The sequence below is a fragment of the Pseudopodoces humilis genome, chromosome 1, assembly GCF_049639895.1.
Source record: "Pseudopodoces humilis isolate 2021_Gansu_Grassland_sample_001 chromosome 1, ASM4963989v1, whole genome shotgun sequence".
In the NCBI taxonomy this organism is placed as follows: domain Eukaryota; kingdom Metazoa; phylum Chordata; class Aves; order Passeriformes; family Paridae; genus Pseudopodoces; species Pseudopodoces humilis.
Window position 1 is genome coordinate 90523167 of NC_142200.1, and position 22196 is coordinate 90545362.

Genomic DNA, 22196 nt, shown 5'->3' on the forward strand with positions numbered 1-22196 from the left:
AGATTTTGTAGTCTTACTTGGAGACTTGGAGGAGCTGACAACGGATGCCTTAAGTTTCAGCTTTCATATTTTCCAGATTCTGTACTGCATTAACTTCATATAAACTTCATATGAACTTCATATAAAGTGTTAGTAAGTTCTCTTAATTAGATAAAACAATCCTTTTCCAGACTGAGAACCAGCGATACCATTTCAGCTTCAGGCCCAAAAAGTATAAACAGTGAATTGAGGAGGACAATGTGGGAGGATGGGGCTTCATAACCTGAAGCTGTAATTGGACAATTAACCCCAGTATTTAAATGGACCAAAACTTATAAAAGTGTGAAAACACTTTTGTGGATCCACTTTTTTGTGGATCCATTGTCCATCGTGGGTGTAGCCTTGGCCAGTCTCTTGTACTGCTCAAGGTGTATCCTTTAAAGGCCTTTTTAATAAATACCTACTTTATTCCTTTAACACTGTCTGGCTTCTGCTCTAGGTAGCCTCTCAAGGCATCACAACTACCTGAAAAAATGTGATCCAGCTGGTAAGTATTGAACTTATGTTTGACAATGCTTTTGAAAGACCTCTCACCACAAGACTTTAAGGAAAGGAGGTTCTCATGGAGCCCATATGACCAGGGACATGGCAGGGGGGGAGTTATCCAGCACTAAAGTTCTTGCTCTTGCTCTGCGTATTTCTGTGTTTTTTCAGTAAAGCTGGTGAATCTCAAAGTGACAAATTCTGCAAAAAAGATAAAATTACTCAGAATAATAAAATAGGAGACAACTTCTGAGGGAGACTATGAAAGATGTCTTCAGACTGGGGAGTGATGTCTAGCAAGCAATTGGGAAACAGTAATTCATTATTTTGGTCAGTTCCAAACCCATGAGGTACCCAATGAAAACTATGAAGTAGCAAAACTGAAATAAACAAAAATGGGTTTTGTCACAACATATATAAACTCTTAAACTGTGGTACTCATTACCACTGAACATTGCAGGTGCCAGCTAAAGGCAGCTTCAAAGCCAGTCCAGGCAACTCAGAGCTATCAGTGAATACATTTCAGGTCATACCTAGTATGGCAGTTTCAATACCCTGTGGAAAAAATTGTCGTGTTGCTGATGGTACAAAATGGTACTTGCATTACAGAATTCTTACATTTAAAATGTGTCCTTAGATGGTGAAGTGAGCTGTCAGTGTTTGGTTCTTGGCACAGCTGGTCAGAAAAATTGCAGAAAGTCTTTATTGCCATGAGAAATCCAAACAGTTTGCAAAAGAGAATTGCTTTCAGTAGATTCCTGGAAGAAAATCACTGGGAAAAGGTGCTGACAGTATAAGGTTTAAACATCCCAACCTATTTTTTACTTTGAAACAATTCTCTGCCCTGATTTTTCTTTTTCTTTCTTTGCATTAGCTTTTTTGCTATAACATAATATTAACTTTAAAAAGTCAAAACAGAATGTTTCAGTTTCCATTACAACAACACCTGTCAATCAACTTGAAATGCATTGAAGTAGTTTTTTTAAGTTCCCCTTTGCAGAGAATTTCAGACTCTGGGGGTTTCATTGCAATTCAGAATAAAGTCAACTTCTGAAACTTGAAAGATCTGTGAAAATCAGAGCTCTTGTTCTTTAAAACTTGGCCAAAATCACTCTATTTTCTTTCTCTTTCAGTTTACTTATCTGAAAGGTGGTAAGAATGTTGCAGATCCATTTTTGCAAAGCCCTTTCATACTGAGCATCCAAGAATTCTACATTTCTGTGTCTGATACTAAAACTGTATGATTCCCAAGCACCATCCCAGTTCCACCACCTTCAGCTGAGTCTCTCTCTCCCTCAGTCATATGTTCTCAAATTTCAGTGGTACTTCTTCTTCCCCTCTCCTTTTCTTCCTGTCCCCATCTAACGTTTTTGGTTTGTCTTCTTATTTGCGCAAACTGGGAACCATTTCCTTCTGGGATGGGGGAAGGAGTTACTTTCCAGAAGGCTGTTGCATTTGCCCTTGTCCAAGATCTTTTCATGATCAGTGGCTTACTGAGTGGAACATGCAAACTCCTAACAGCTGGAGCAGAGCTGAATCAATTTTGGCAGGACGGTATGAGGAAGTTCACAGTGCCGCCACTTGTGCTATAAATACAAAAATAAAAGGAAGAGCTCATCCTCTAAACTATGTGCATTCCATTCTCACATTGGGGCTCAAGCATGCTTTGTACAGTACATTAGCCATCTGCACCAGAGGGAATGTCTTCCTTGTTCTGTTCCCAGGACAGATGCATCAGGATTGCTACAAGATAGCGTGAGGCAGGAAGAGTTTTCTGGATCCTGGAATGCCAATAAGCACTTCAAACATCTTTCTTGGCTTCTGGAGTCCCTGCATCCAGCACCCTGGAGCGTGATTTCTTTTTATAAAAAGAAAGCCTGTGTTATTTTTCATACCAATCACATGCTGTTCTAAATGGCTTAAAAGTTTCAAGGACTTCAATGCTGAAAAACAGCTGTATGCTGATGTGAGCAGCATGTGCAATGATGATTTAAATCTAGTTTTTATCCTATTTAACTCCCAGTGGCTTTTATGTTTTCCATAAATGGATGAGAAAAGTTCTTGGCTGGAAAGAGTCATAAAAACATGTAATAAATTCTTTGTAGTCTCAACATGAGCAATTCATCATATTTTTGTTTATTTGCTGGGATTTTGCTTGCTTTCTGTGACTTTGACATGTCTTGGATCTCTGATGGGTCTCTTGTTCCTCACTACATGCTAATTCACAGTGATAAACTGTTCTTCATGTTTTGGTTACAAGGTGGTGACCTACATCCAGAGCAGAACATCTAATGCCTGGGATGACCACAGGGACAAGGACCACCTCTGTCCTGCTGAAATGTGTCTTCCTAAAAATCTCTTCTGTTGGCTAATTATCTCTCCGTTAAGGACAGAAGAATTTTAATGTTTCAGTTTCCATTACAACAATGAACTGGCAGAACTCATTGAGAAGGCTTTAAACTATGTTTGAAAGAGGAAGGAGATGAAGCTGGGCTGTCTGGAAGCAGGCCCAAGGGTGGTAAGCCTGAGTTAGGGGTGAAATCAGTAGCCCAGCTGAGGTGTGTGTACGCCAATGCACACAGCATGAGTAACAAACAAGAAGAGCTGGAGGCCATGGTACAGCAGCAGAGCTATGATGTAGTCACCATCACGGAAACGTGGTGGGATGGCTCACGTGGCTGGAATGCTGCTCTGGATGGCTACAAGCTCTTCAGAACAGACAGGAAAGGGAGAAGAGGTGGAGGAGTGGCCCTTTATATTAAGGAGGCTTTTGATGCCATGGATATTAAAACTAATGATGATGAAGTTGAATGCCTATGGGTAAGAATTAAGGCGAAGGCCAGCAAGGCTGACAGTAGGAACTGTAGGAACAATTCCCAGTAGGAACTGGGAGTCTATTATCATCCACCCAGCCAGGAAGAAGAGGTGGACAACTTATTCTATAAGCAGCAGGAGGGTGTTTTCAAGGATCACCAGCTCTTGTTCTTGTAGGTGACTTCAACTGACCAGACATCTGCTGGGAACTTTACACAGCAGAAAAGAGGCAGTCAAGGAAGTTCTTAGAGTGTGTGGAGGTGAGTGAGCCCACCAGGGGAGGAACTATGTTAGACCTGTTGTTTGCAAATAGGGATGGGCTGGTGGGAGATGTGGCTGGAGGCTGCTTGGGGCACAGTGATCATGAAATTATAGACTTCTCGATATTTGGTGAAATCAGGAGGAACATCAATAAGACTTTTATGCTGGATTTCTGGAGGGCCTATTTAGGAGACTTATTCAGAGATTTCCTTGGGAAGCAGCCCTTAAAACAAAGGAGTCCAGGAATAGTGGGTGTGCTTCAAAACACTGATCTTGAGGGCACAAGAACAGACTGCCCCTGTGTGCTGAAAAATGAGTTGATGAGGCAAATGTCCAGCCTGGATGTGCAACAAGGTTTCAAAGGAACTTAGAAAAAAAAAAAGAGGATGTATCATCTTTGGAAGGGGGGTCAGGTCTCTCAGGAAGTATTTAAGGGGGTTGCTAGGGCATGTAAGAAAAAATTAGGGAGGCCAAAGCTCAATTCGAACTTAATTTGGCAGTTTTTGTAAAGGATAATGCAAATATATTTTTACAAATATATTAATGGTAAAAGGAAGGGTAAGACCAGCTTTTGTTGTCTATTGGATGCAGGAGGGAACTTAGTAACTGCAGACGAAGAGGAAGTGGAAGTACTTAATGCCTTCTGTGCTCAGTCTTTAGTGGGAAGATGGCTTGTCCTCAAGACAACTGTCCTCCTGCACTGGTAGATGGTGTCAGAGAACAGAATGTTCCCCCTGTTATCCAGGAGGAGGCAGTCAGAGACCTGCTGAGCTGCTTGGATGATCATAAATCTATGGGACCAGATGGGATCCATCCCAGGGTGATGAGGGAGCCAGATGAGCTTGAGAAGTCACTCTCCATCATTTACCAACAGTCCTGGCTCAGTGGTAAAGATCCAGATGACTGGAAGCTGGCCAGTGTGATGCCCATTCACAAAAAGGGTAGGAAGGAGGATCCTGATAATTACAGGCCAGTTAGCCTGACCTCAGTACCCGGTAAGGTAATGGATCAGTTTATACTGAGTCACATCATGCAGCACTTACAGGATGGCCAGGGGGTCAGACCCACCCAGCATGGGTGGGTTTAGGAGGGGTAGGTTGCTTTTGACCAACCTGATCTCCTTTTATGACCAGGTGACCCACCTGGTGGATGCAGGAAAGGCTGTGGATGTTGTGTATTTGGACTTCAGCAAGGCCTTTGACACTGTATCCCACAGCACACTCCTGGAAAAGCTGGCAGCCCACGGCTTGGACAGGAGCACTCTGTGCTGGGTTAGGAACTGGCTGGATGGCCAGGCCCAGAGAGTGGTGGTGAACGGTGCTACATCCAGCTGGTGGCCAGGCACCAGTGGTGTCCCTCAGGGGTCTGTGCTGGGGTCTGTTCTGTCCAATATTTTTATTGATGACATGGATGATGGTATTGAGTCTTCCATTAGTAAATCTGCAGACGACACTAAGCTGGGAGTGTGTGTCGATCTGTTGGAAGGGAGGAGGGCTCTGCAGAGAGACCTGGAATGGTTGGATGGATGGGCAGAGTCCAATGGGGTGAAGTTTAATAGGTCCAAGTGCCAAGTCCTGCATTTTGGCCACAACCACTCCCTTAAGTGCTACAGGCTGGGGCTGGTGTGGCTGGACAGGGCCCAGGCAGAAAGGGACCTGGGGGTACTGGTGACAGCCGGCTGGACATGAGCCAGCAGTGTGCCCTGGTGGCCAAGAAGGCCAAGGGCATCCTGGCCTGTATCAGGAATGTTGTGGCCAAAAGGAGGAGCAGGGAGGTCATTCTTCCCCTCAGTCAGCACTGGTGAGGCTGCACCTGGAGTGCTGTGTCCAGTTCTGGGCCCCTCAGGTAAGGGAATGTTGAGATGCTTGAGCGTGTCCAGAGGAGGCAACGAGGCTGGTGAGGGGCTTGGAACACAAGCCCTGTGAGGAACAGCTGAGGGAGCTGGGGCTGTTTAGCTTGGAGTAAAGGAGACTCAGAGGTGACCTTATCACTCTCTACAACTTCCTGACCTGTGGTTGTAGGCAGGTGGGTGTAAGTCTCTTTCTGAGAGAGTGAGAGGACACAGTCTCAAGCTGTGCCAAGGAAAATATAGGTTGGATATTAGGAAAAAGTTTTTTACTGAAAGAGTGATAAATACTGGAATGGTCTGCCCAGGGAGGTGGTGGAGTCACCATCCCTGGATGTGTTTAAAAAAAGATTGGATGTGGCACTCGGTGCCATGGTTTTGTTGAGGTGTTAGGGCATGTGTTGGACTAGTTGATCTTGAACATCTCTTCCAACCCAGTGATTCTCTCAGCAGCCCAGAGACCACAAGAGGCAATAGGACTCCTTAGCAAGAGCTTGGCAGATAAGAGGTAGAAGTTTGGGGGTTTGAGTGTCCCCTGTTGCTGATTTGAGAAAGTGCTTTGTGGCACCCAACCCAGCCTAGCAGAACTGCTGACAGAGGATTCCAGGCCCTCCTGAACAGATCCTAGTGTGTGTATTCTCATCACATCTCCAGGGTCAGATTTAGTGATAATTTGACTCAAACGAATATCTACATAAGGGGATTTCGCAAATTTATAATTTCCAAAGGGCACATCTGCTAATATTCTATTATAATTTCTGAACTCCATTTCTTTCATTAAGGAGCTAATTTTGTTCCCAAGAGGATCATTAGCTTTTACCCATTTTGATTAATTTAATTCATATTACCAATAGCTACCTAAGGCTTTATGAACTGGATGGGAACTTTTAGCTTTTGCTTTAACGCAGTCTCTCACCATGAGAAATCTTGTCACTTCTAATTGCATTTAGAGGAATTTAAATTAATTTCCTTTGACATTTTTTTTTCAGATCTATACTAAGTGCATGTTACGCTCCTCACCGTGCTCTTATTCTGCCTTCATAAAAATGTTAAGCATGGAGGGCTCTTTGTCCGGGATTATCCCAAAATCACTCTCAGGAGACTTGATCCCAAGAGGTATGGGATTTCCTCAACTCCTAGTGAGTTACAGAGCAGAAGTACAGATTTTCTTTTCCTCATATCTATTTCAGCAGAGTTTAGCCCTGGGCTCTTCTCCTCTGCAGGCCTCCCTGGGGTTCTTACATCCAACTTTACAGCTGTCTTGGAAGATTTGTGCCCAGAAGAGAGAAAGTGGCCAATGGAATTACTATTCACCTATCATGGACATGGGGATGAGGTAATAACAGCAAAGACAGGACCAAAGGGTGCTTGGTGTATGGCACTTGGGACAATACCTTTTACAAGTTCCTTTACAAGTGTAGGAACAGATGCTGTTAGTGAATGAGCCAAACAGGGCTTCTCAGACATCTCTGGTGGCTACCACTCTCTTTGCAGCTCCTGTCAAGCAAAAGCCAGCATGCTTTCTCTTTCCCCACTGTCACATTCAAGCTCCAGACACTGGCTATGATCATATATTTCACCATTACCAACAATTTCTTATCAAATCATGATGGCGACTTGATAGCACAATATAAGTGCATGTCCCTGTGACCTGCATTTGTTTCCATTTTTGCCTGGATTTGCAAAGGCTACAGTGTTGTTCAATTTTCCTTTCCTTTGACTGTCAATGGGAATTCACCCTTGCTGGATTAAAAAAATCACCCTCCTCAGCCCTAAAATGCCACTCTGCGTGTTCCTAATAGCTTGCTATTTTTGGATGCTTAGCTTCAGCCATGGAGATTGTAGTTGTTTCTTCAATTCCGTGATATTGCCATTAAAACTGGTGAGTTGTCACCACAGGTAAAACCACGTGATACAGGAAACAAGCCTTCAAAGCCCATTGCAGTGGCAGCTGTAAATGGCAGAAATGCAGTAAATGTTTTGCATGGGCAAGGAACAAGCAGAGTCTGCATTCTCCAAATGGCACATCCTTGGAGACCACACAGTTGCTATTTAGAGACCTTGAGCATCCACTAAATCCAGCAGGAACTATGGTGACTATAAATAGTCCATGCTGGGACTGATGTAGCAGAGCTGGAGATGAGGAATAGCGTTGCGAAACCTCTGGGATAAAGGCAAGGATGTAAAATATAGGTCTGGATGCAGAGTCTGGCCCATACCTTTGAAGCTAAGGAAGCTATACCCACTACTTACGTGAATTCCCTTGCTATGTGTGTATTTTGCAGTGTATAAACAGGATGTGGCCTGCAAAACCTTACCTTGTTTAGTGCTGATTGTGAGCTGAAGACAGTCCTGAGCAGGAGCGCAGGAGGGACCTCCTGAAATGGCCTGTTGCCCTGTGCATGTAGCACAAAGGCAATAAATTCCTTATCTCACCAGCCTATAAATCTTTGTTGACCATCTCTGTGCATGTCTCTATAAGAACATTTGATCTAATAGCCTTTTTAAAAAATTTCCCTTCATTTTCCAGCATAACCCCCCAGTGAATCATTAATGTAACCAGATAAAGATCTCTAGCTAAGGAATTATTCTTATTATAAAGTTCCCAAGTTCTAGTAGCAAACCTCTCCAGGGTATATATTAAGCCAAAAAGGTCCCACACAATCATTTAAATCTACAAAATTCAATTCATTTCTAACTCCCTCCAGGCACTTGTTTTATAGTGATCTAATAAAGGAGAGTTGTGGCTGTTAAATGATAAAGTCTCCAAAGGGGACATGGGAACTCTGCACACTAGTCCCCAACATTTGCTGAGAAGCTTTATTCCTCCATCTCACCTACATCCCTTTTGACAAAGAAACCTTTCAGAGTCTTGCAAAATGAGTAGATGATTCTGTTTTTAAAGGAAAGCAAAGTCCAAAAAATTTCCTTACATAAATGTACCGCCCAAGGATATAGGTTACAAAAAGATTAAGCACTTAATTGTTCCAGAAACTATATGTACGTCTTCACTGAATCATTGAAACTAAAGATGGAGCAGATGCACATCTGTTCTATATCCTTGCTGGTACATCCCTGAGATGCTTTTTCTGCTACTTCCTCCAGCTTAGTTCTAAATTACCTGTGAAATTATCATTGGTGCAATTCTGTAGTGCGATAATGCACACAGATTCCCTGCAAGAAAGTGTCTGATGATTTGGGTTGGTTTTTTTTTCACATAGTCTTGAGAATAGAGAGGTAGGGATGACACAATACTACCTCTCCTGATTGTATCAAAAGCATAACTGCAGGTATATCAGTATCATCCAACTGCACTCAAGAGGCATCAGATACTTTTTTTTTACAGTTGGAAAATATATTTACATTAAGTTTTGTGCTAGAAAAATGAGTCTCTTACCTGATGATAAACATAACTTCCTACCTAATGCAGACACAGGGCTAGGTCAAGCTTGGTACTATGACAGTTAGTTACAGTCCACCTGAGAATCCCCAGGGCTAACCACCATCAGGTTATACAGGTTTTGCAGTATCCATTTTTGTCCATTCAATAAGAGATTATTTCTGTTCATTTTTAACTATGCAGTAACCACTGTATTTCGCAACACACAGTATTTTCCTTGCAAAGATGAGGCATAAAAGGGAAAATTGGAGCTTCCTTCCAAACTGCAAAAAATAGTGATTCTGAGGTGGATGCACAAAGACCAGGGGAGAGCCGGCTTTATTTCCAAGGAAGCCAATTCAATTTGTCCTCCAGTGCCCACACCTTAATGCACTAAATGTTTTTGGGGCTTGCCACTGTGACTGAATTTTTTTTTCAGCCAAAGACAGGCTTTGTGAGAATGTTTAAATAAATCAATATGTGAGGTTTGTCTAAGGTTACATGTTTGTTAATGCTTTATTGATTACACTATTGGTTATGAATTATGTAACTTAATAAAGCTGTGGACTCTTCCTAATAAAGACAAAGAGGTTATTCCATTAGCTGGCAACTTAAAGCAAAGAAACTTAATAATATAGCACATTATAAGACCACAGCCCAGAGACTGACAAATCCAATTCACCATGGAAGTAGCTGTGATGTTGCAGACTGGGCTGTGTCCTCACGCAATTAGGCTGCGCAGGTCAAGTTAAAAAGCGGGTGAGGTCTGCTCTCTGAAGCTGTGATGTGGCCATAAAAAGCAGAAGAGAACAATGAAGTGGCCTGAAAGGACACACAGAGTAGTTCTGGAGCCTCGGGTACCCCCTGGGCACCCCACACACTGTTGAGACAGCACATGTGCCATCACAGCCTTCTGTCACATATTCATGTTTTTAGCTGAGACTTTTGTTCAGCATTAGTTTTCCCCAAAACTACTTCTCACATCTCTTTGTAGATGAACCTGTTTTGTTTTATTTTACTTTAAGGAAAGCACTCACTACACAAGGGGGAAAAAAAACCCTCCCTGAAAATGCTTTAAAAGGAAATGAAAACCCCTAAAAAGGCTTTAAAAGGAAATGAAATGGTGAATTTCCGAGTGACAAAAGATTGCCTCTTCACAATACAATTGCATTTCCACAGCTGTGGAGAACAGATACTGCAGCTCCTCTTGGGGCACGTGGGATTGACAAGCAGTTGCCTGCAGAAGTGGGTCTAATATTTGACTTGACAGCAGTTGCCAGGCATCAGAGTTGTCTTGAGAGCAGAAAAAAGCACCCCATGTCAGCAAGTGATGGAGCACCTTCTCCAGCTGCCTTCACAACCTGATGCTTTTTATTTAGCGGGGAGCAGAGGCTCCAAATCTGGTTTCTGGACTGATGCCTAGCCCTGGTTGCCTCCCATCCTCACACATCCCTCCCAGCATCCTCTCAGATCCAGACCCAGTAATTAAGCACAGACATCAGCAAGGCCACCAGGACCACTCTTGAGGTTCTTGAAGCACCATCAGTCCACAGGGGACATGGCAAGCACACAGATTTCATAGAAACAGAGAAGCATAGAATGATTTGGGTTGGAACGGGCCTAAAAGATCATCTGTTCCAGCCATCTGCCTTTAGGCAGGGACACCTTCCACTAGACCAGGTTACTCAAAGACCCATCCAGCCTGGCCTTGAACACTTCCAGGGATGGGACAACCACAGCTTCTCTGGACAACCTGTTCAGTGCCTCACCACCCTCACAGTAAATAGTTTGATCCTAGTATGTAATGTAAACCCAGCCATGTTCAGTTTAAAGCAAAATACTCTTGTTCTATCCCTGTATGCCCTTATAAAAATCCTTCTCCAGCTCTTTTGGCAGTCCCCCTTTAGGCACTGTAAGGCTTCTCTAACCAGCCAGCCCCTCCTGGAGCCTTCTCTTCTCCAGGCTGAACAATTCTGACTGTCTCAGCCTGTCTTCATAGGAGAGGTGCTTCAGTCCCCGGTAATCTTCATGGTCTCCTCTGCACTCACTCCTGCAAGTCCACATCCTTCTTGTGTTGGGGGTCCCAGAGCTGGAGGCAGTTAATTTCTAATTGATGTAAAATGTGGACTGGAGGAGTGGGTCTGCTACTAGCCAGAGTGGTCCTCTCCAGGACAGACAGACCTCCTTTTGCCTGCCAGTCTGTCAGCACAGACATTACCTACTAACATGGAAACTGTCTGTCAGACCACAAGGGTCTCGCCTGCCAGGAAGCACTGGGTGCTGTCAGGTGAAAAAACCTGAAATCTGTCTCTCAGGTCAATGAATTCAGCCACCTAAAATGGACATATTCAGGGTCACCTGGTACATTATGCAAATGAAAAGTCTTTCAGCTGCTGTCATTAGAAGCTTTTCAGTTTCTCATCCAGGTAATTAAACCCCTTATTTTCACAACAGATTTGGAGGCTGAGGATGGGTTCTGCTCATGGTTACATCTGTGTCAAATCAAGGCAGTTACCAGGTGCTGCATGCATGGAGCAGGCTCTATGCATTTGGAGCAGTGAATTAATCCCACAGGAAGACACATTTACTTAACTGGAAATTTAAGGGGAATGGCATAACAAAACTGACTCTATGTGCTTGGGCTTTTTAAGTGACAGAGATGTCCTGCCCTGCAGTATCTGTAGTTACAAACCCACTAAGCTTGTAACCAGCATTCTAAAAGGAAGTCCATCTCCACAACTAAAACCTTTCCCTTTCACTAAAATCATTGACAGCTCAAATCTGGAAGAGTAACAAAAACCTCACAGTGCAAATATTAACCCAGAAAAAGCCCTCAAGTTTAAAGAAAATAACAAACTAAACTAAAAAAAAAAAATTTAAAAAATTTTAAAAAGAAAAGTCTTTAAGGACAATGATACACTTTCATACAGTGGTGCATCCTCCCCATCGTCACCAGGTTTTGTTTTTAAAACTGAGCAGTGACTGAAACGATGGAGCGGCAGTGCTCTGCAGGGCACAAACTGAGCTCCAAAACATATGATCCACATAACAGCAAATTATTGTGACTTGACCATTAGCCACAGGTAATGAGGCTAATGAGCTAACGAGGTGCTGCCAGCCCAGCCTTGTTCTTGAGCGGGAGATGTTGGCCTAAACCCATTCCCACTGCAGCGATGACAAGTTGCTGATGTATAAGCAAAGGAGCATCTTCAAATCCTTTATTTGTCTAGTTGTGGGGGGGTAAAAATAGTGGTGGAAAGGAATGATTAAACAGTGTAAGTAAGATGATTAAGGTCATCATTGCAAGATGAATTTCTGCTGTAAGAAAGTGACTCTCCGAGCCGATGGTTATTTTAGCCATGCTGCCATTAGTCCATGCTGCTGCCAGTTTAACACTGATACCAGTCCCCACCCCGTTTTTCCTGGCTGTCTCCAGGCCTCTGGTTTCTAACTCCAAGCAAGATGGAAAGGACGAAAAAGGGAAACCAGGAAAGCTGCTACAGCACCCAGGTGAGCTGTACTCAATCATTACATTTTTTCACCTTTCTTTTGTCTTGCAATGTGTCATGTTCACATCTAATTATGATCTGACAGTGGCAATACTTGGTATTATTTTAATATTTATGCCTGTGAATAACCCCTCTAAAATGAAAGGATTAGTGCTTGTATGATCAAAGCCACTGTAAACCCTGTGTTCTCTGTGGTGGCAAGTGTGTTTTATATTTGCTTCCTAAGCTGCTTGAACACTGTGGCCACTGCAAAAATAGTGCATAACAATGAGTTTTCAATAGCAATACTTAACAATTCTTCAGCTGGTGAGAAGGGAAAATGTCCAATTCAATCATAATTTTGTTAAGGTGCTGCTGGGTCTTTTCTTTACGAGGTCGTTAAATAAGCATGAATGAGGTAGAGTATCCTGGGTTTTATTGGAGGCATAAGCATCAGAGTCATTCACAAAATGTTCCCCATTATCACGTGTAATTGAAAAACAAAAGAAAATAGTCTCTTTGGGAGTTTAACATATATGATTTCTTTTAAAGACCTAGTGCTGTGGGAGATAGGAAGCATTAACTCTGTACATGCCCTTTCATACTTGCATTATTTTTTTATTCCTTTCAGTAACTCAAGACCCAATGTTCCTAGTTAAATGTGCTCTTGGCTTTTTTCCTCCTTTTTAATTAATGGTTACAGTTCAATGTCAGCTCCCTTTCTCTACCCTTGACTTGGATACTTAACTTTATTGCTCATTGATTTATGTTGTGGGGGACCCATCACTGTCAATCATTGAGCTGCTCTACAGACTTCAGACAAAGATGATCAAATCTACATGTTCAGAAACAACATTTGGGCAAAAGCAATAAGCAGCAGCTCCTGGGCAGGGGGAGTGTGGAGGGAAGTGGGAGGGAAGACAAGGCAAGTCAGGAGAACCAGTTCAAATGTTATTGTGGAATTATACAGAAACCCCACTTTCCCAACATGCCTTCTCTTTGTCTGTTGCATGCAGCTTCTTAAAAATACAAATCATTAAAAAGAAATAGAGAAGTAAATCTAACACTAGAGAAGGTGGTGAAGTACAAAGCAGGATCTTGATGGGAATTGTAGTTTAATATATGGCCTGTGGTAGGAAAACATTTGGAAATTAGTTTTGATACTTCTGTTCTGCTTCAGTATTTTTGTCTCTGGGAAAGGTTATCTCACTGCCCTTCCTGAGCATATTGACTCAAAGGAGAAATATGTGCTGAGGTAGCAACCTGGCACAGAGTGATGGCTGAGGCACAGGGAGGCTGCAGTGCAAGGGGTCTATGCAAATGTACAGAGAAAGCCTTTCCCATGTCCACAGGGGGTGCTGTTGGTGACATTTCTTCCACATCTCAGGACAGAGTAGTTCTCATCCCCAGCCACGATGAAGCCAGGGAAGTTTCTCATTGCCAGCCTCACAGCATCTGGGAATGGCACAGAGCAGCAAAAAGTGGGAGGAGAGTAAAGATGTTATTGAAGATCATAGATCAGGTACTGGGAAACTCTTTAAACTTACCCTAATTTTGTCTACTTAGCATTTCATCAAAATCCATCTGTGTTTTAAACAAATCTCTGAAGCCTATCCTTCCAGTGAAGCCCATTACATATTGTGCTGCACAACTTTGATCTCGCAGAACAGTCTCTTTATATGAAGTAATAAGGCATCATTTGGTTTGCATTTCATCCATTCTTTATCACATCTACATTCAGGTAATTGCTTCCACATGCTCTTTAGTATAAGAAAAACTCACTGCAGTTCAAGAGTGTTTACGTTTATGGATGGATTGAGTATGTCAAATGTCGACACTTTATTTTTTTTTCTCCAAGGTGACCAATCCTCACAGACCATTTAAAGGGGGGAGGAGGAAAAAAAGTCAGTAATTCATGTTTCAAAAATTTTCCAAAATTGCTCCCTACTGAGATGTTTTTCAAAGCTCTAATTTACCATACACAAAGTTTTAATGCTTGCCATGCCATTGCGTTTATGTCAGGGTAGGCCTCCCATGTCTTTGGTTATGTGTTGCTATTTAATATCACAAAAGCTTTAACTCTTTTCTATACTACAAGATGTTAATAAGGTAACCCGTGACTATTTCTTCGAAGTGGATGTCATCCCAGGACAGTGGAACAAAGCTGTATTTTGTCTTTCCTAGAATTTGTAGTGAGTAGCTCCACTTGTCCCCTGTGCTGCTAGCAGAAAGAGAAGTAGATTGCTAACTACAACATGAATTGTGAAGCCTGAGAGAATAGCAGTGTAAGCATAGCAATGCTAAAATACAGTGATTTTAATTTTAATTCTATTTTGCATGAAGGCTGTTGTTGAGAAGGAGCAGAAACAAAGTACAGGCTGTTCTGGAAGATGTAGAACAGATCCATGTTCTGCATGCTATATAAAGATTAATCTTCATACACCGATAGTTGTTGTCAGCCGAGCTGGCTTTTCTTTCCCCCTTTTGCTAATGTTAATAGAAACATACCAGCACAATTTACCAGAGACACTTAGAGCTCTTAAGATGGAGTGAAATAGAAAGAAGCTGTCTGAAGATAAACCCAGGAGATTTGACACCTACTTAGGTGACAAGAAACATGAACTGAGGGGAGAATCTCTTTTTCTAGGGTCATTGCAAACTTTGCCAAATTAGGTTATTTAGGAGCTGTAGGAGTGTTGCTTGTCTTGTTTTACTGATGTTGGGCGCGTTTTGGGGGAAGTAGCATGGGAGAGTAGTTTATTTTTGTTTCCCAAGGGAAGGAACACTTTAACTAGTCCTTTTAAGTAAAAAGCAGTCAACCAGTGACAATGGCCTGGATCTTAATCCACTTGACTGTATTTATGTAGTAAGTAGGACAGAGGGCCTGGCAACCCGATTTGCCTGTAGACACTGCACTATGCACTTAACAAAAGAACTCCTACTGTGTACAAATCTCTCATTTCTTCTTGGGCACCAGGTGTCCTCCCAAAAGTCCCACACAGATCAGCTGTTTATCCTGGCCGCTTACTGTAATATTAAGGCACTTCATAGTCCTTAATATAGGCTTGCTACTATCCCTAGGAAAAAAGACAGCAATAAGGAGTTTCTGGGTAACAGGTCTTGCAAAATGCATGTTTATAAAAGAGTTTAGCTAAAAGATGTGGCCTCAGGACCAGTGTTTTTCATGCTAGCACAAAGGTTCCAGCATCTGATCTGGAATCTCAGCTTTTGGCAATTTAAGGGCACAGTTGCAAGCCCAAGGATGGGATCTGAGTGAAAGAGTAGGGAGAAGGGGAAGCTGCTTCCCCCAGCCAGGAAAGTGGATTTGCAGCTCCCTCAGCAGTGAACCTCCTGCTGAACTGCTCCACAAGGCAGCAGTTCCCAAGACCTGATGTCTGCAATGATAAAGGCTAATGTAAACATGAGGCTGGCTCTTTTTCTACAGTGTGACACAGGTTAGGAATTTATTTTGTTTGTTTTTATCCACATGTAAAACCCAGTATGGTTAAGTGCTGCACAGAACAAAAAAACATGAGACCGTGTGCTTGGTTCCTTGAGACCCCGCGTGTGCATGTCAGAGTTCTGTGATTCAGGGATGTGATGAAGATAAAAACAGTCTTTATTAAATGTCACATTTTATGAACACTTTGAAAATTCAAATACAAGATGTACTGGAGACTGTGAATTCCTGCAAGGGTCACCATCAGATCTATTTCATATTGAGGAAAGCCAGAACACAGAGAAATGCCTCTGATAGCATCCCATGTATCCTTGTGTGTTTGCCCTTGGGTGAAGAAGTAAAGTTTAAATAATCAAGTTTGTTGCCTTTTTACTGGAATTCTAATTTTTGAGGCATAATTGTCCATAGTTTGTTTTTTCTTTTATCCCACAGTTACTTTTCATACTGTGTTCTAAAAATTTTGACTGAGAGACTTTTGGTTATTACTGGGAGAGAGCAGATGTCTTGGGGTGGTCCATTCATAGTGTAATGAACATGAAGAGTAGTAATAAATAAATGTTCTCTGACATGAAAAGTATAGATTTATAGGATAACTGAGGTGTGAAGGGACCTCAGGAAGTCTCTACTCTAACCTCCTGCTCAAGGCAAGGTAACTTTTGGGATCAGACCAAGTTACTCTGCTCAGTTAAGTTTTGAAAACCTTGAAGGATGCAGACTCAACAGCCCCTGTGAAACACCTGTTTCACAGGTGTTGTCCTCAAAGGGAAAATAATATTCCTGTCTGAACTACTCTCATTCCATTTATGCTCGTTCCCTTTCACCTTCCCACCATGCACCACTGTAAAAGGCCTGGCTCCTTCTTCTTGATACCTGCCTCATATTTACTGGGGCATGGCTTTTAAGGCCTCTCCAAACCCATCTCTTCTCCAGGCTGAGCAAGCCCCAGTTGCTCAGCTTCTCTTCACAGGACTAACACTGTAGCCCTGACTGCCTTGGGGGCAGTTTTGGGGGTCTGGAACTGGGTAATGGAGCTTGGTGTGGTCTGAGAGGCTGAGCTGAGGAGGTGAACCTGCTTGATCTGCTGGCTGTGCTCCTGTTCACAGAGCCCCAGACATTGCTGCCCCTCCAGACCTCTTGCAGTCAGTGTGTACCAGCCAGGCTATTTTGGCAGTAATATGCTCAGCACACTCTCCACTTGGAGAACTGACAGCCCCATCAGTTCTGCTGCCCATCCAAACACCAGCAAGTACATGTCAAGAGAGGTGTGCTAGCTGGTGCTGATGAAGGGAAGGGGTTAACTTGTCCTGGCTTCTACATAGCCCTACATTTCCATCTCAGTAGATGGAAGGAATGTGATTAAGTTGGTGTTGATACCAAGTCTGAGAACAGATGTGAGAATGAATTGGCAGAGCTGGAATTCACATGGGACAAAAATAGCAAAATGGAGTGGGTGGGAACAGTCACACATTTGTGTTACAGGTGCTTGGTCTAGACCCCAACATTTACAGAGACTTCTGAATTTTTCTTCTTACTAATTCTTATTAATCCAGTTTCTCTTGTGAGCAGGGCCTTTTTCCCTTAACAGTAATGTCCAAGTAATGTCCAGCTCAAGCCTGCTGTTCTCTACCCTGAAGGACAGCTTGGGCAAAAAGTTCCTTTCAGCTCCAAGCAGAAAAGTTGCGAACATTGTCAATTTCCCTGCCTCTCAATAGGGCAACACTTGAACCAAATTGCTCCCATTTACAGATATGGAAGCTAAGTCTCGCAGTGCAAGTATTTTTTAAAGCAAACACATAGCAAACCCCAGCTACTAAGGTTGTTCTTATTCCCTTCACAGAAGCAACTGAAAGACTCTGCAGGGAGCAAAGCCCAAGTTTGTGCAGGACTTGTGGAAGCTGTGTTCCCCCTAGAATGTCTCTTCTCTCAGTTGTTTCTCCTTTCCTTTAATCTGTCCATGGGATTGGTCTGTGGCTTTGTTTTTGGGTTTTTTTTTTTGTTTTGTAACAGAGCAAACACTTTAGAGTCAGCCCAGACTGTCCGCTGGCAGTATAACAGATGCACTTGAAACTCGGCTAGAAGGGTGCTTTTTCCATCAAAATCAAATGGAGGCTCATCAAAGGGTGGGACATAAGATGAAGCCTTCAAAGGACACACCACTCCTTGCACCAATCTGTTGGTCTTGCCACCGCCCATTCCCTCGGTGGATTTTTCAGGATTTGCGTCACTGCTCCAGAGAGTTAACAGCACTCCTCACAGCTTGATGCAGAATATCAGCTGTAGCCAGAGAAAAGCAGAGTACTGCAAACACAGGTCTTGGCAGCAAAGGCAAGAGAGAACTATCAACCAAAAACTTTCATATTGCTTTTACTTGTAACTTTTTAATCCCCCCAGCAATTTGTTCCACAAAAGACTACAAACCAGAGTTTCACTAACATTTACTTAAAGAAGAGCTGCAGGGAAAACACAATTTACCTATCTGTGTAGCTGTAACATAGTGTAGAAGCATTGTCTTCACATGGAGAAATGAAGAAAATCAATTGCAGTTCCCAAAAGGCAGATGTACTGGTTGAGAAGGTCAACAAAATACTTGCAGTTGCTCAGTAGACTTGGAACCAGATTCCCTCTGCACTGCATCGCCGCTCAGCTCCACACTGAAAGAGGGAAGAAAGGGGACTCACGCTCTAGGGAAAAGCTCTTTATGCTCCTCAAATGGCTCTTATCAAGTGCAGAAGAAAGAAGGGAGGGAGGCATTTGTCATGCCCAAAGAGGCATATTCTGTTTGTATCATCGACAGGCACATACAGAGGATTATTGTGGTCCACGTTGCTGCACACAAGCGTGCCTGTAGCTCCCACTCAGGAGAAACGGGCTGAAAGCTGTCCAGCCTTTACAGAAAACATTACTGTTGCAGTGCTGTCAAGGTCACTCTCAGCCTGGGTTATCTGCTGTGTAAGTACTAGCCTCACAAATCAGGCTTAGCTAAGGGCTGTAATTCATACACTCAGCGTTTTGTGGATTATGTCCTTTAGCTTTCCCTCATTGACATTTTGGATATTCATTTAGCTCCAGTGTGTGACTCCTGAAATTTCTCTTTGGGGTAATTTCCCCAACACACAGTGTTTCCCTGTACATTTCTTAATCACAAGTGTACAAACTCACTCTGTATGAGTAATTTTATATACAATGCTTGTTGATACCTCTGAACACAGATGAGTTCACTGTTGGATAAAACAGTGGAAAAATGCAGGCCACAAGGGGGAAAAAATCAATGGAAAAGGTACAAAACCCACAAAAAATAATAACAAGAAAACTCCTGTAATTAAGGCACCCACAGGAGAGTCAGGAAAACTCATCTCCCTCATTCTGATCTAGACTTTTGCAGATTTCTGTTTTCCAGATGTCCAACTTTTATTCATAAAACAAAGCGTATGGGTTTTCCACCTCATGGATTTATCAACATAAACTGAATTGCTCAGTCTAAAAAGTATTCTAAGAAAGTACTGTCAAGAGCAGTTCAGGCACACAATTAACCTATTACATTATTTTACAAAACTGGGGACATAGATAATAAGAAGAGTTGTAGAAAATGAAACAAATCTTTTTGTCCAACAGAGCAATTATCCTTTGTAATCAAAACAGGCTTTAGATTGTGCAATACAGAAGCATGTTTCCTTCAATAATGGACTGTTAAAGTCTAAAGAACATGTGCATGTGCTCATGTCCACTATGCTGGGCAGGCTGGGGCAGTATTTTTGAATCAGGTTACTTAGTTGCACAGATCCACATTGCAATGAAAGCACTCTCTTTGGAGATACTATGCTAAAGAACATGTGTATCTCATTCTGCAAGATTGTCAGGCAATAGATGATTTTTTTAAAAATGTTGTTCCAGTTAGTGCTGGAGCCATTGTAGTATACAAACTTAAATTCTTCTTTCTAATTCGTAATAATTCCAGTTAATCTGCTTTTGTCCTACGGTGCCACAAAACTTTATCTCCTTTACACCCCAGATGTCCAGGAGCTTTAGGAAGTTGCCTGTTTCTCTCCAGTTTTGTGATTCAGTGAAGCATCTTGGCATAAGACTTTCTCTCTGCTCTACTTCTTCTAAACAATTTAACACATTCAAGTGGCCTTGAACATGATCACTTCTACTACACAGCTGGGCCTACAGAAAATCCTTAGAATCAACCAGCCTGAAACTTTTAAGCCTGAAATTTGACTCACAGTGTTGATGCCTCAGGCCTAATCTTCTGTATTGCAGACAGTTTGGCTCAGGAAAAAAATAATGGGCATAGTTGTTTGCACAAAATCCCATTTTTTTCATTCCATTCTATCTGATCTGCTCTTATTTATCCTTCTGAAGAAATAATTTTAAAACTGTTTCCACTTTTGCTGCTGCCTAATTATCGACTTATTTCAAGTGAATTTTCCCATTCTTCCTCTCCTCTGTGTGCCTAAAAAAATATTTAAAGATATTTTAAAAATACAAGAAGATAATGCAGAGGCATCCCAGATACTCCAGACAGCAAGTTGGCTTTATCCAGGGCCTAGCTCAAATGCCTCTACACAAACACCTGGAGTATGGGGAACAAACAAGAAGAGCTAGAGATTTTTACACACCTGCTTGGGGATGACAGCATCAGCATCATGGTGGGATGGCTCCAATGTCTAGAGCTTTGGAATGGAGGGTTTCAGGCTTTTTGGGAAGGACAGGCTAGGGAGACGAGAAGGGAAGGTAGCCCTTATGTCGGTGACCAGCTGGGGAGTCTGGAACCCTGCCTGGGAAAGGACGAGGAGCTTGGTGAGAGCTGGTGGGTGAAAATTAAGGGGGAGGGCAGGGACAGGGGATGTTGTAATGGGAGTCTGCTACAGGCCACCCAGTCAGGAGAATGGTGAGGATGAAACCCTCTGTAGGCAGACAGGTGCCTGCACACTCTTAGTACCTGCTCCTTGTGGGGGATTTCAACCTCCTCAGTTTCTGTTGGAGGGACAGCATGGCAGGGCAAAAGAAATCCCAGAGGTTACTCAAATGTGTCAAAGACAATTTCCTTACACAAGTGATTGAGGAGTCAACAAGGAGAGGTGCCATGCTGGACCTTGTGCTCACCAGCAAGGAGGAGCTGGTGGGGAATGCAGTGCTCCAAGGCACTGTAAGTGCCGACAGGATGGTGGAGATAAAGATCCTCAGGGCAGTGAGAAGGGCATGCAGCAAAATCACTGCCCTGGACATCAGGACAGCAGACCTTTGACCTCTTCAAGGACCTACTCCATAGAGTCCTGGAAAGCAGAGGGGCCCAAGAATGCTGGCTGAATTTCAAGGATCACTTCCTCCAAGCTCAGGATCAATGGAGTCCAACAAGAGGGAAAGCAGGAAAAAATGCCTAGAGGCCTTCACAGATGGAGGTCAGGGAGAAGAACAAAGCTTTTGGGAAGGGGAAACAAGGATGGGTGATCTGGGAGGAATACAGGGACATTTTGCAGCAAGCTAGGGACAAGGCTAGGGAAGGCAAGGCCCAGTTAGAATTAAATTTGGCCAGACATTCAAGGATAACACAAAGGGCTTCTATAGATATAGTTTATTTTGCAAGCAAAATAAAACCAGGGATTATGTGAGCCCTCTTCAGAAGGAAACAGGAGACCTGGCTACCCTGGACAAAGAGAAGGCTGAGGTTATTAGTGACTTTTTATGCCTCACTCTTTAACAGCAAGTGTTCCACCCACACCACCCAAGTCAAGAAAGACAGACACAGAGTGGGAAAATGAAGACCCTGAGCCCTCTCAGGTTTGAGGCCATCTAAGGAATTTGACTATGCCCAAGTCTATGGGACTCAACAAGAATCATCTACTGGTCCTGAGGGAGCTGGCAAAGTTTCTAAGCCAACATTTTTGAGAAATTGTGGCAATCAGGTAAAACCCTCAATGACTGGAAAAAGAGAAATATAACCCCCATTTTTAAAAAAGGTGTCAGAGTTTGACACTGTCTTAACACCGGGCACCCATGAGAGTCACTTGCTCATGCTCCCCTGCTACACCTAGGCAGCAGAGAGGGAAAAAACAATAACAAAGGCTTCATGAGTGAGATAACGACTGAGAGAAACACTTCAGGGGACAAAACAGGCTCACCTTAAATTGCAAAGTGAATTTCATTACTAACAGAATCAGAAGAGGATAATGAGAAGTAAAATAAGCCCTTAAAACACCATTTTCCCCTCTGCCCCTCCCTCCTTCCCACTGACAGTGCAGGGAGACAAGGCATGGAGATTTTGGTCAGTTCTGCTGCTCCAGGAGAGGAGTCCTTCCCCTGTGAGGCTGTGGGGTCCCTCCCACAGGAGACAGTTTTCTGTGAACTTCTCCAGCCTGGGTCCACTCTCACAAGCAGCAGCCAAACTGCATCTGCTGCAAATGTGAGTCCCTCCCACGGGCACAC

At 43.0% G+C, this 22196-nt stretch overlaps 1 long non-coding RNA gene across 1 annotated transcript; it reads left to right on the forward strand.

Annotated features, from left to right (window-relative positions):
* Positions 1–11992: 11992 nt before the first annotated feature.
* Positions 11993–13794, forward strand: LOC148185164 (uncharacterized). The gene is made up of 3 exons (XR_015771831.1): positions 11993–12097; positions 12259–12332; positions 13663–13794. It is a non-coding gene; the product is annotated as an uncharacterized LOC148185164 (long non-coding RNA).
* The last annotated feature ends 8402 nt before the right edge of the window (positions 13795–22196 follow it).